At 37.9% G+C, this 12,210-nt stretch overlaps 1 protein-coding gene across 1 annotated transcript in view; it reads left to right on the top strand.

The window, feature by feature from the left end:
* The window catches only part of nrg3b (neuregulin 3b), a 202,481-nt gene that overhangs the window by 140,043 nt on the left and 50,228 nt on the right, over positions 1–12,210 (top strand). The window lies entirely within an intron of this gene.

Here is a 12,210-nt window from a genome sequence, read left to right as displayed (position 1 = left end):
TGTAGCGAGTATTTATGGCACCAGGATTATATACAATACTGTATGTAGGATTGGCTCAAAATTAATGACAGTGCCCATGTTTATTGTAATGAAGGACTTGCTAGTAGAATCAATTTAAGATTGGTTTTGGTCTTTGTTGACATTAATAAGATATAGAGTATCACCAGACTTTTCTTTAAATTCACAAACTATGTTCTCCTTTTCTTCACTTTGCCCTCTTCTTTCATTTTTCCACTAATTTTTGGATTGTGCGATTTCCAAATGTAGAATATAGCATCACTTCATTATTTGAAAAATTTGCACTCTCTTTTTGTGTGAGTTCACATGTAGAAAAGAATTACATGTGGCATATCAAAGTGCAGTTTTTCCTTAAACCATTACACTTACAACATTGATCTGACCTTTTACACTGTACATTTATTAGTCAGTTGGCTTCTAGTTGTTGTTTTTCTCACAGAGATGAATGCTCCCCAGGTCATTCACTGACATTGTGGGCAGGGTGCCATGTGTGTTGAGGTGACTGAGGGGTTTGCATCCATAGTGGAGGCTGGCAAGGGGATGTGTTGGAGTGCTGATAAGAGCTACCTGGGACATCCTCTGCACATTGAGTTGATGGAGGAGGCATTTGTGTCGCCCGCAGGATAAGAGGAGTTATATCGAGGCTTACTTGTGTTCTCACAGCAGGAACAAAATTAGTCAAATAAACCATTACTTCAAAATATGGACATCACATCAATGCTATCACTCTAACAGGATAAAGCTAAACATTCACAAGCTTTGACCTGAAGATGCAGAGTAAATATTTTGCAGAGATTCCACGCAATCCCTTTACCAGCCCGTCCTCACTAGAAAAACAACAGTATAGGTCTAAAATTCAGGTGGTAAAAACGACGTAAAGTTACACAGTTCAGATGACGTCAATATAAGGTGACTTCCTTGGCTAGATAGATAGATGGCAAATTGTGGATTTGGCTACAGGAAACCGCTGTTCACTTCCTGTTTCGAACCATGAGTGTCATGTTTTGAACCGCGAGTCAGGACAGAGTTTTTTTAAAAACCGTAACAACTATTGTCGTGGTGTTTACTGTTGCCATGATGACGAAGGTTGCGTAACTTTAGGGAAGTAGAAACCATGTTTCAAGTGATCATTTTAACCCAAACCAGGATCTTTCCCTAATCCTTACCAACTTGTTTTTGTGCCTTAACCTAACCGTTACAACGTTGATTTGTAGCGGTTTTGGAAAGCGGGATATTATGCTTCCATGGGTCGTTCTGAAAATGTTCTTATGGGTCATTCTGAAGTGCAGGTACAATTGACCTCTTTGGTTGTTTAATTATGAAGATGTGTTGCATTGACACTCTACTGGGGTTGCACTTAATGAGGTTTCTTCTTATTAATTTTCCTTCACATCCTCCAGCCCATATGTGGAGGGAGTGCTGATTGTCCTGCTTTCATTTTCACTGCTTTCTTCATCTTGCCTGTCAAAACAGACCCTGTTCAACTGTTTGTTTTTGTGTTTTAAATTGTATTTAATTTTTTTTTGCACTGGAGCAATATAACCTGTTATGCTCAATTTCAGTTGCCATGTTCCTGGCACCTGTTCTCACAAATGACTTTCTAGGCTAAGATTATTTCTCTCTACAGGTCTGTCATGGCCAGAATGCACTCCGCTTTGACTTAGTCAGGTGCATAGGCAATCAGTTCACTGAGTGTTAAATATGCAACACTGAACTTGCATAATTATTTCATCACCTGTGCTGTGCTGCTGAATAGAGATACCTCATGTGAGTCTCAGAGTTACCATGGTAACTTCACACATCAGTTTTAATTAACGGGTCACAGATTTTTCAAGATGGGATACTGTCTTAGTTGTGTTTACTAAATCCATCCTTTGTCATTAACTTTCACTTGGATAAGAGACATAGCAGCATATTGTGTTCTAAAGGTCATGGCAAACACTGAGAAAGACACGAAGAATCATTTATTTATTAAGTAAAGCCACATCAATCTCTTTCTATTTGTTTATTTATTTGTTTTGGTCACTCATGGATCTCTACAGTAAGCTAAAAAATCATATTATATCCTGTAAAGTTAGTATGGCTAACGAGTTAGCAAAACATTGCCTGTTTACACATCCAGCAGACAATATTAAAAAACGATGTTAGCATTTATTCAGAGTTGTGTTTTTTTATGACCCAATGAGTTTGTGTCCAATATTAACTCTACTTCGAGCTTTCTTTTAGTTTCCACCAACTCCTGAAAAATATATCTCATTCTTTAGTTTGCTAGATGCTCCACTATGTTTTATTAGCTTGTTGCTAATGCGGTCTGCTGTTTGGTGCTGGGCAGGTAGCGTACAGTGGGTTTATCAAGGCTTTTTACCTGAAAACAGCTGCATGTTGCATCAGGAAACAGGGTTGACAGGTGGGGCAGGTGGGACTGAACCAAGACAGTAAATTTGTGGACTGTAAAACCAAAACAATGAGATGAAATATGCTAAAACACCAAGAGTAACCCCTTTCAAATAGTCATTTTAGCCTTTGTTCGTATGAAAATATTGATTAGAATAATAACCAAACCAAACCAAATTGCCCAAAGACTATGGGATGTGTTGTCTGCATTTTGTAGCATGTTTGAATGGCTGCACAGGCAATGTACTGTCTTTGTGACTTTGAGACTTACCAGGGTGTGTTCTGCCCTTATTGTTTTCAGTGTAACCACACACACCTGATCATCACCAGGCTACCCAGTATTTTTAGTAACTGATTAATGGGCTGTGTCTGTGTTTGCCTTACAGGTTCATTAAACACAGGTAGAATGTCATCAATCAGGCTACTTCTCACTATATGAGGCCTCATTGAATATAACCAGAATTAACTCCACATGCTGTAGGCTGTTAATTATTTATTTAAAGAAGCACAATCGTCATATTTGAAATATGTTGTAAAATGTCAAAACTTTATGGCCTACAGTTTTGATTTAAAGAGTTTCCTTCTATGTTGTAATTAATATCAGTGATTATATTTGTTGACAGTCCATGTAGAGAGGAGACTGGCGTGGATCGATGGGTAACCACAATCTAACCCCTAACCTCAACCCACATGGTTGTTATTGTAACCATGACAACCATAACTTTAAGGAAGTAGAAATTTTAACCTAATCCACAAAATTTTCACTAACCTTAACAAAGTATTTTCAACCTAAATCTAACCCATGATCTTTCTAAAAATCTAACCAAATTGTAACCATAGTGTTGTCATATCATAAAACATATTTTTTCTTCAACAATGATTTGTAATTTTGGAAGCTGAAGACAGATGATGTCGCCCAGGGGCGGCAGATCAGAAAACGCCTGCGCTTGTATGTGTCATTCTGGAGTGCACAGACCAACAGCATATTTTGTTGTTTAATTTGGAGAACCGGTTGCACATATTAGTGATGAATATTTGCACATCACTGAAGTGAATCTGTAGGCTACTTTAGTCAAGTTTCTGGCAGGTTGACAGTGAGACTCCTGAGAGAATCTAACATTCAAAGACAGACACTTCCTTCAAAATTTGAGTCACCCTTCTGAAATAAATACGTAGACCTAAATAAGTGCTCTCTTGTATTACCTCAGCCAATATAAATTAAGTGCCAGGGTAAAATAGCTGTGTATTTTAATAGGACTGTGAATGTAGCCCTGCGACACACAATAAAAGATTGCTGTAGTTACATCTTGTCATAAAGTTTTTATTTTTTGGCAGTGTAATGTTACCCCAGTTTGTTTGAACTGTGTTATTCTCCTGTGAAAAGGAGGATATTTTGGATCACTAGAATTAGCTGAAAGTATAAGCATTATTTGCTTGCATTACATTAAGCTAAGTTAACCCATGAATTATCGACTTGCCGCTTAAATGAGGTCTAATCTACTTTCATGCCACCAATCCCTAGGTTTCAAACCATGCCAGAGGGATCCCCAGTTTGCCTCTGTTAATCTGATCATTAGCAGCTCAGAAAACTTAACATCGCTAATTTGCCCAAAGCTCATTTCCATTCACTGACATGTAATTTTGATCAAGCTTTTAAAGGACCAATGTGTAAGATTTAGGGGATCTATTGGCAGAAATATTGGCAGAAATGGAATATATTATTCATAAGTATGTTTTAATTGGTATATAATCACCCGAAAATAAGAATCATTGTGTTTTCGTTACCTTAGAATGAGCCCTTTATATCTACATAAGTCCTCTTTCATAGAGGCTGCCATGTTTCTACAGTAGCCCAGAATGGACAAACCAAACACCGGCCTTTCGTGTTTTTTGTTCGCAGCCACTGTAAGTTCTCCTACATGCTTGGAAGGGGAGGGGGAGGGGTATTCGGTTGGTTGCAATCTTCAACCTCACCACTAGATGCCACTAAATCCTACACACTGGTCCTTTAACTCTTTCCCATGACTAACCTGCTCACAATCTCTGACGTCTCTCTGATATGTAATTACTGTACATTTCAAGATGACTGTCAGCATCCAGAAATGCAATACTGACATGTTAAAATGGATTGATGTACAAAATAATCCCTCATAATAATAATCCATCATATCAACACAAAAATACTCATTTTGTCTTTCTAAGAAATTGTTTATATGAACATTGGTTTGATAGGCTTGTGAATATACATTAGAATACTGAACATGAAATTGAATGCCAAATAAAAGTATTAAATTCCTTTGTGAAGTCACTTGAGCCAACTGTTAAATAAATTATGTAATTAAGTCATGGAATTGTATTATTGATCAATTAAATAATCTGCAATCATCAGTTAATTACCATTGACCCATTTAATTACCATTGGTGATTGCATCTTTACATTGTCATTGCGGTTAATCAATCATTTTCACTTTCAGCTGTATTAATTAACCAAGGCTATATTTATTACAGTGGCACAGTCAAAGAAAAATACCTGCATTCATTACTCAACACAGATCTATTTTTGTTCACTGACCAATTAGGGTGTGTGTGTGTGTGTGTGTGTGTGTGTGTGTGTGTGTGTGTGTGTGTACGTGTGCGTGTGCGTGTGCGTATAGGCAACTTTGTTGGCTTACACCAAAGCAGCACAGTTAGACATATTCTTGTCATTTCTTTTACCTTCAAATAAATAATTGCAACCCAGAATGTTTTTTTCCAGTGAAACATACACACTACATATTTAATAAGTTAACTCTCACTTCTTTGGTTTGAGAGAGAGATGTGCATATAGAGTGTTCTGGGGTATCTGTGATAACACAGTGGATATATGCTTCTGTATTTCAGCTCATGCTATTTCTCTCCTCTCTCAGTTTCCTTGGCTGGAAACACAATGATTAGAGAAACTTGTTCACACTATGAGGCTGCTGGCTCCAGTTGTACAACTTGGAAAATGTAGGTGGGAGATGTGAATGTGTGAGATTTCTTCTGTGCCTGAAAACCCAGCATGAGCAAAGCATTTATCCCCATCTGCTGCAGTCACTGTAGGCTGTTCACTGAAGACTGTGTTTGAACTGTTCATGCATACAGGTACAAATGATTACTGTTTCATTTATTTGCAAGAAATTTATACTATCCTAGTCTTCTACTACCTACTTATAATAGGTACTATGAGGATACAATGTAGTATATTCTGCTTTTACATCAAAGTTATATAGCACTTTACACAAATCACACAAGGATGGTGCACAGATTTTATAAAGACTAGAGAGCTCATTCAAAGGCAAAACTCAAAAACAGGGGAAGGTTGACTCATTTAGAGGTTCTGACGCAACATGCATGAATCACTGGGAAGGCTCAGATTACCAGACACCATCCTAAATGTGGTGGCTTTCATTTTCAAGACAGCAGCAGTCAAAGTAGTGACACGTAATATAATATATAGCACATCCTGTGAGTGTCGATGCAACCAACTGTATCTTAACACTGGTATTTTTAAAGCACTGCTGATTTTAAAGGGGAGACGTAAAGAATTGAGCCAAGTAGCTCACTTTGACCATGAACACTGAATTTGTTTCCAACAAAAGCTCTTACAAAGTTTCAAAGTCTTCATCCTTCAGTCATTTCATTAGACCTGGCTGAGGACGCACTACTTCATTAGGGCTGCTGCTTTGAGTTATGCCACCATGTAAAATCGATTTCAAAGACAAGGCATGCCAAATTGCCCCTTTTTGGCTTATCCTTTAAACAGCCCTCAGTCTTTTCTAAACTGGACATAAAGAAGACAGATTTTTGATCAGTGTCTCTGTGCTTGTGTATTAATTTTGATTCTACTCCAACATCTATGTCTAAGATGATTGATGTTGATGGTGAAATTCCTCATGTGGATGTCTTCTGGCAGGCTTAAAATTATATTTAGTATTTAGTCATGTTTCTGAGCAAATTTGCTCAAAATATGCTCAAGTGGGGGAAGTAGGCAGGATTCATCTTAAAAATGCACTCACTGTAGGTCCACTGTGCTTTCTATATTTCATTTTCTGCATGTACTGTATTTGAAATGGAAACAGTGCTAAAACACAGCAAGTGCTCATGTACTTTTCAGTTCTGAGAACCCAGGTTAGATCGACCACCACGGAAATGTGAAAATAATGTTTTCAGGCTATAATCTAATAATAATACAGTGCTTGGTGCACACTGTATAGTATAAAAGCTGGAGAGAGTTCAAAATGTGGCATCTTCTGGCCCATGATCTTGTTTTGAATGTAGTAAAACTCTATAGGGAAAAAATATAAATAGTAATACATTTAAAACACATTTAATATCAGTGTGCTTGCCTTTAAAATCTACCATGGCCCTGTCTGTATAAGAAGTGACCACACATCAGTCACCAGTCCACTCTGGGTGTGCATACAACCTTGTAACGATTATAATAACAGTTTTTAACAGATTATTACAAAATTACTTTGCACTCAGCTGTGTGTGACACTGTCACTTCATATTTAGTCTACCTATTCTCCAGAGCAGACACTGCACAATAGACCAGACATTTTGTTGAGTTTGGAACCTCAGTGAATTCAGCTCCTTTTGTGTAATTTCCACCTGTGTGCATACAGAATCTGCTCGAGTGGTGCTTATAACAGCTTTTTTGCATTGACTCAGGTGAAGCTAAGTGCTAATCTCTGTTCTTAATACAAACCTAATGGTGTAGAAATAAATCAGTTAGACTAGGGGAAATAGGTACACCAAAAGACTAAATGACTACATTTCGCCACAAATTAACTTCTGGAAAGCAGTGAACACAAATCACTAATTGGTGATACAGTGTATAACTGGGTAAATATCCGTTTTTTAATTAGTACCTGTTATTCACCTAATTAGCTTGCAGTATCCAAGCTTTTTTTTCTCAGGACCTGACCTTTCTGCAGAGCTAATGTGACAGTTGCGAGTCAGTTTGAAAAACTATGTCAATCTTCCACAGAGCACTGGAAAACTGTGGAATATAACCTCATTATATCAAATATTTCCCAAACCCCCACTTGAAAATACAGAGTGAGAGGATGCATGTTTATATAATCTCAGCACACCAACGCACGACTAAAGTTGTGTTGCACTCCCCTGTGTTTGTTTGTTGCACGCACAAGCTTGGATGTACTAGAAAAAAGTGTTTTGCACATTATTATCACACATTTTAAGATACTGTAGCTTAAATAATGGCACCATATAGTAGATCGAGAGTAAAAATCAATAATTTTGTCTGGGAACTATTGAAGACTACAATTTTTGAAGCTTATTTGTATTATAACTTAAAGCTGCAGAGCACTCTCTTTATTTTCATGGCAGCTGTTATAAATTATAGTAATTTGAAATCTGCCATGAACTTAACAAGTTCAATGTATTCAAAGAGGAGAATATTGTTATCAGACAATACAAGCAGCGGAGGATCTAGCATCCACATGGCAAAGCCTGCAGTTCAATTCACCATACAAGGCGCATTTGCTCTTTTCTCTCAATTTGATGAGAACAGTAGTCATGATAGCAGCACTGAATGTCAACGAGCGGGGAAAACCATGTTCTTTAAGTTCCCGAGCAGAGGGCGCCGTCAGGGTACAGATCAGCCACGTGACAAGGTGCTGTGACTCATTTCCAGCTCACTGGCATTAACGAGCAGTGCCCTTTCTGCTGGCAAGCACAGTGTGGGAGCAGGCAAGCTGGCTTGACAATGCGATAAGAAGGAGGGAGTGAGAAGGCTCCTGCTGCTTTCATCAAAGAGAAGTCAAGAGTGGAATACATTCACTGGCGCAGTTCTGCTCACATAATTGCTTTGATAAAACTGATTCTTTGTTATTTTGCTAACTGAGGCTGTCATGCAAGGAATAACATAGTTGGATACTCCCAGATATAATCATGTGTTTCAGTGATAGAGATTTTTGTTTTTGTTGCTTTTTTTTTGAATATGGTCTTGTTTGGAATTCTGCTCAGTACTTCTACCTTTAATCTAATCTGTTTGGGATCCCTGAGGCCCACAGGGCTCAAAACACATACTTAACAATGTCAATCAGCTTGATACTTCATATCTTTTCCTAATTTTACAATGGCTTATAATCATTATTTTTAACCAACGACCTGTTTCAGAAGTCTGCTACAGAAAATACCATAAGTGTTGGGGTCTCAGCACCATGGTGTAGAATAACAAACTATACATTTCTTTGTCTGTGAATCAATAGAACATACAGAACATAAAATATTTTCTGATTTAGTGTAATTATGGCTATTTCTGCAGTTTGTATTTTAATAAGTTTGGAATAAAAGCAGAGTATTTAAAGGGGAAAAAATGGGTAATTTTGCTTTTTTTTAATGTTTTTTTTACACACACAGCAGTGGAGTCTGTGGGACCCCAAACATAGAGGATGTGAAGGCCATCTTAACAAAACACAAGGGTTCAATCTAAATGATTCTATAAGTGATTGTATAGTTTTCACCTAGGTGCACACACAAAAAAGAAAATATAAAAGGACAAAATAAAAAAGGAAAGACACTGGTCCCTTCATGTTTCGCCCCTTTTAGCAGACAAAACTGCAGGAGCAGCTGGTGCCCAAACCAACACAGGTCTGAAATGAAGTTTCTGGGATTTGATTAAGTTTTGATTTCCGAACAAATATGTCAATTATTTTGCCTCAGGAAAAGTATTATTTGGCCGTCCTCCAAACAAGAAAGTTAGCCTACAAGGACATTGTAATCTGCTCGACTCTACTCACAAATTTAAATCTCATCGTGGCGTATGCACTGCCAGTTATAAAGCAGAGAGAGCTTTACTTAGTAACGCATCTGAAAAAAAAACATCGAACACAAACCAAGTGACAGAAAGCGATCCTCCTCTTAAAACCGTTTGCGCACTGATAAGCTTAGACATCTGGCAGTGTTCTCTTCCAGGTGAATATGTCAGTGCCAAAGATGTGGACAAACGGGTGGAGCTGTAGAGATAAAACACCGAAGGTTATCCTTGATCACGCTACAATGTAATCTTATCATCACCTCCACTTCAGAATGAGAGGAGAGAGTGAGGGATCTTGAGCCACCACATGCTAATTGAGCAGATGAGCGATCAGTTATCCCAAAATCACACGTGGTCATGCTCTAAGGATTGCCAGCTTTATGCAGTGGCTGATAGCAAACCTTGACTTTTCTTCATCTTCATGAAAAATGGTTATTTACTGGGTGCAATCAAATTGATTTTGCAGATGTGTTGTTATTTTAGTTACAACAGAAGTGATTAGGATCCTTGCATTTGTACACACACATAAACCCACGCACACACTAGGAGCTTTGGGCTCCAGGCAAAGCTAATCAGCAGTGTGTATGAAAGTAATTAGTGCTTACAGCAGCACCTCACATGCAAGATAAAATATGTGCATATAGTGCAATGACAGTTACAGGTGAAAAAAATAAAAATGCAAAGCACTTTTCTGCAAAGTCAACAATCAAACAAATATATGTGTGTCAATATAAGAAGAAAATCTCCTTTCCTCCTTATTTAGATTGTTTTAATTTAACCATTTCAGTGTCTTTGTTATTTTTATTGTCCTCATTATTGTCCCTATAAAGAGCTGGCCAAGTTACTGAATCACTGCTGCTGAATTGCAGCATTTTGGATTCCAAATGAAAATGCAGTCTGCCAAGAGGACTACAATTGAAGATTTTTTACCACTCCACCATGCAGTGCTACTGATTGGTTGGAAGGCAGTAAAAGAGGCTATAAGCAACGGCATGTGGTACATTCAACATGACAGATTATTACAGGCTTTAGAGCTCATTTTGAACCAAATTCCTTTTAAACATTTAAAACACTGTCTGCAGCATCAAGGTCAAACAAGGATGTGAGGAGTTGGCAATGAATCATTTAGGACAAACACCATCCATGTAGACAAACAACCAGACAGCCAGACAGCCACAGATAGATAGATAGATAGATAGATAGATAGATAGATAGATAGATAGATAGATAGATAGATAGATAGATAGATAGATAGATAGATAGAGGGGTGTTGCATTCAATTTATTTGAAGGAAACAGTTGCATTATGTTAATATTCACACCAAACCAGATTGTTACCAGCAATAGCTGCTTTGGCTTCTATGTTTATGATCAAAACCAAAACACCCCCCACCCCTCCACCCAGTAACTATCAACTACAACACACTTATTAACACTATATTGCATTCTGTAGCAATATTGAACAAGAAAATGTTGGCAAAAAGGCTGTGAAGTCACGGCTAACGTTAGCTGGTTAGCTAGCCTCTAACCAAGTAGCCTAAACAGAGAGGGTGATCTGTGTGAAGACGGCAGAGTTAAATATGAATAAAAACATAGACAGATAGACAGCTAGATCGATATTCTTTCCCCAAATAATTAATTTCCATGTGTGTCTCTGCATTTGCTTCTGCAAAAGATGCTAAATTGATTTTTATGTGGGTGTCTTGTCTGACACACAATCAAACCAGAAGTTCACTGACTCTACACTGAAACTCAGGTAATCAGGGGAAGCATTGTCAGCTTTTGCTGTGTGATTCTGCTGGCTTTGAAGTTTGTTTCGGGGAAGCTGTTTTGTTGTCAGCCAAGTAAAGCAATCAAGTAAGACATTGTTGAATGGCCTTCAACACCCACATACATGGGATTAAGAAAGCCTTGTTATTGTAGCAGGGAATCTACAGTAATGAGAATAGAAGAAAAGGGGAAAGAGTTGTTGGTATAAATTATCAATATGTTAACATGTATGATTGATTGTTAATTTCTGTTCATTTATTTGTAACATTTAGTTCTTATTCCTGTAGGTCATTTATTCATTTATTTCTATTTACGGATGCTGTTCTCCTCCACCTGTCACTGCATGTAAGCAGAACATGCATCTGTAATAACAACCCTAATTCTCCACTCGAACTATGTTCGCAGGCAGCACAGCTGACTCTGTTGACAATGCTATCAGTACATGTCAGCTGGCTATTGAGTTGCAAAATGTTTCTCCCTATCAGCATGATTTGTTGAGCATGGGAAAATCTAATTAGCCACCATCATTGGGGATGGAGCTTGACTGACATTGATGCACTCCACGTTGACGCTTTCCCGCTTATAATTCTCAGACTCACCCACCCTTCATTTTCATTTCTTTTGCCCATCGCTTTCATGTTCATCCTTTTAGCAGTGATTCAAAGTGTGACATAGATAGATATATTGAATTTAACCAAAGGCTAAATGTGGAAGCGTATCCGCTGACAACTGCATAGTTGGAGCTCTGCTCGCCTCAGACAGATGTATGATTTGGGTTTATTTTGTTTGCGTTTTTGGACAGTGACACAAATGAGGAGGGAATCATGGGATCTCACTGCAGTATTTTGCACTCCTCTGAAATGCTGTCATTTCACTGAAAACTGTCTCAAATCAGCTGGGAAACATCCACCAGGTGCTAAGTCTTATTTGTAGTATTTTTACTGAGGACAATAAAGACATTATACTGTTCAAATGTACAATTTCTCCACCCCATATACTAGTGAATGTAAATAATATAGTTCAACAAATCAAAAAAGACCACACTGACCAAGCTCCATGGGATCAAGGGTAATTAAAGCAACAGAGGTCATCTATTTCTGTGCTGGAGCTGCATTTGCGTAGACAGGTGGTACATCTCAGCCTCTGCTGGCAATAACAGGAAAAAAAAGGGGGGGAATTGAATTAGAATTTAATCAATAGCAATTCAAAGCTGTCCACAAGTTA

The sequence above is a fragment of the Thunnus albacares genome, chromosome 20, assembly GCF_914725855.1.
Source record: "Thunnus albacares chromosome 20, fThuAlb1.1, whole genome shotgun sequence".
NCBI lineage: Eukaryota > Metazoa > Chordata > Actinopteri > Scombriformes > Scombridae > Thunnus > Thunnus albacares.
This window is presented reverse-complemented; position numbering and strand designations above follow the sequence as displayed.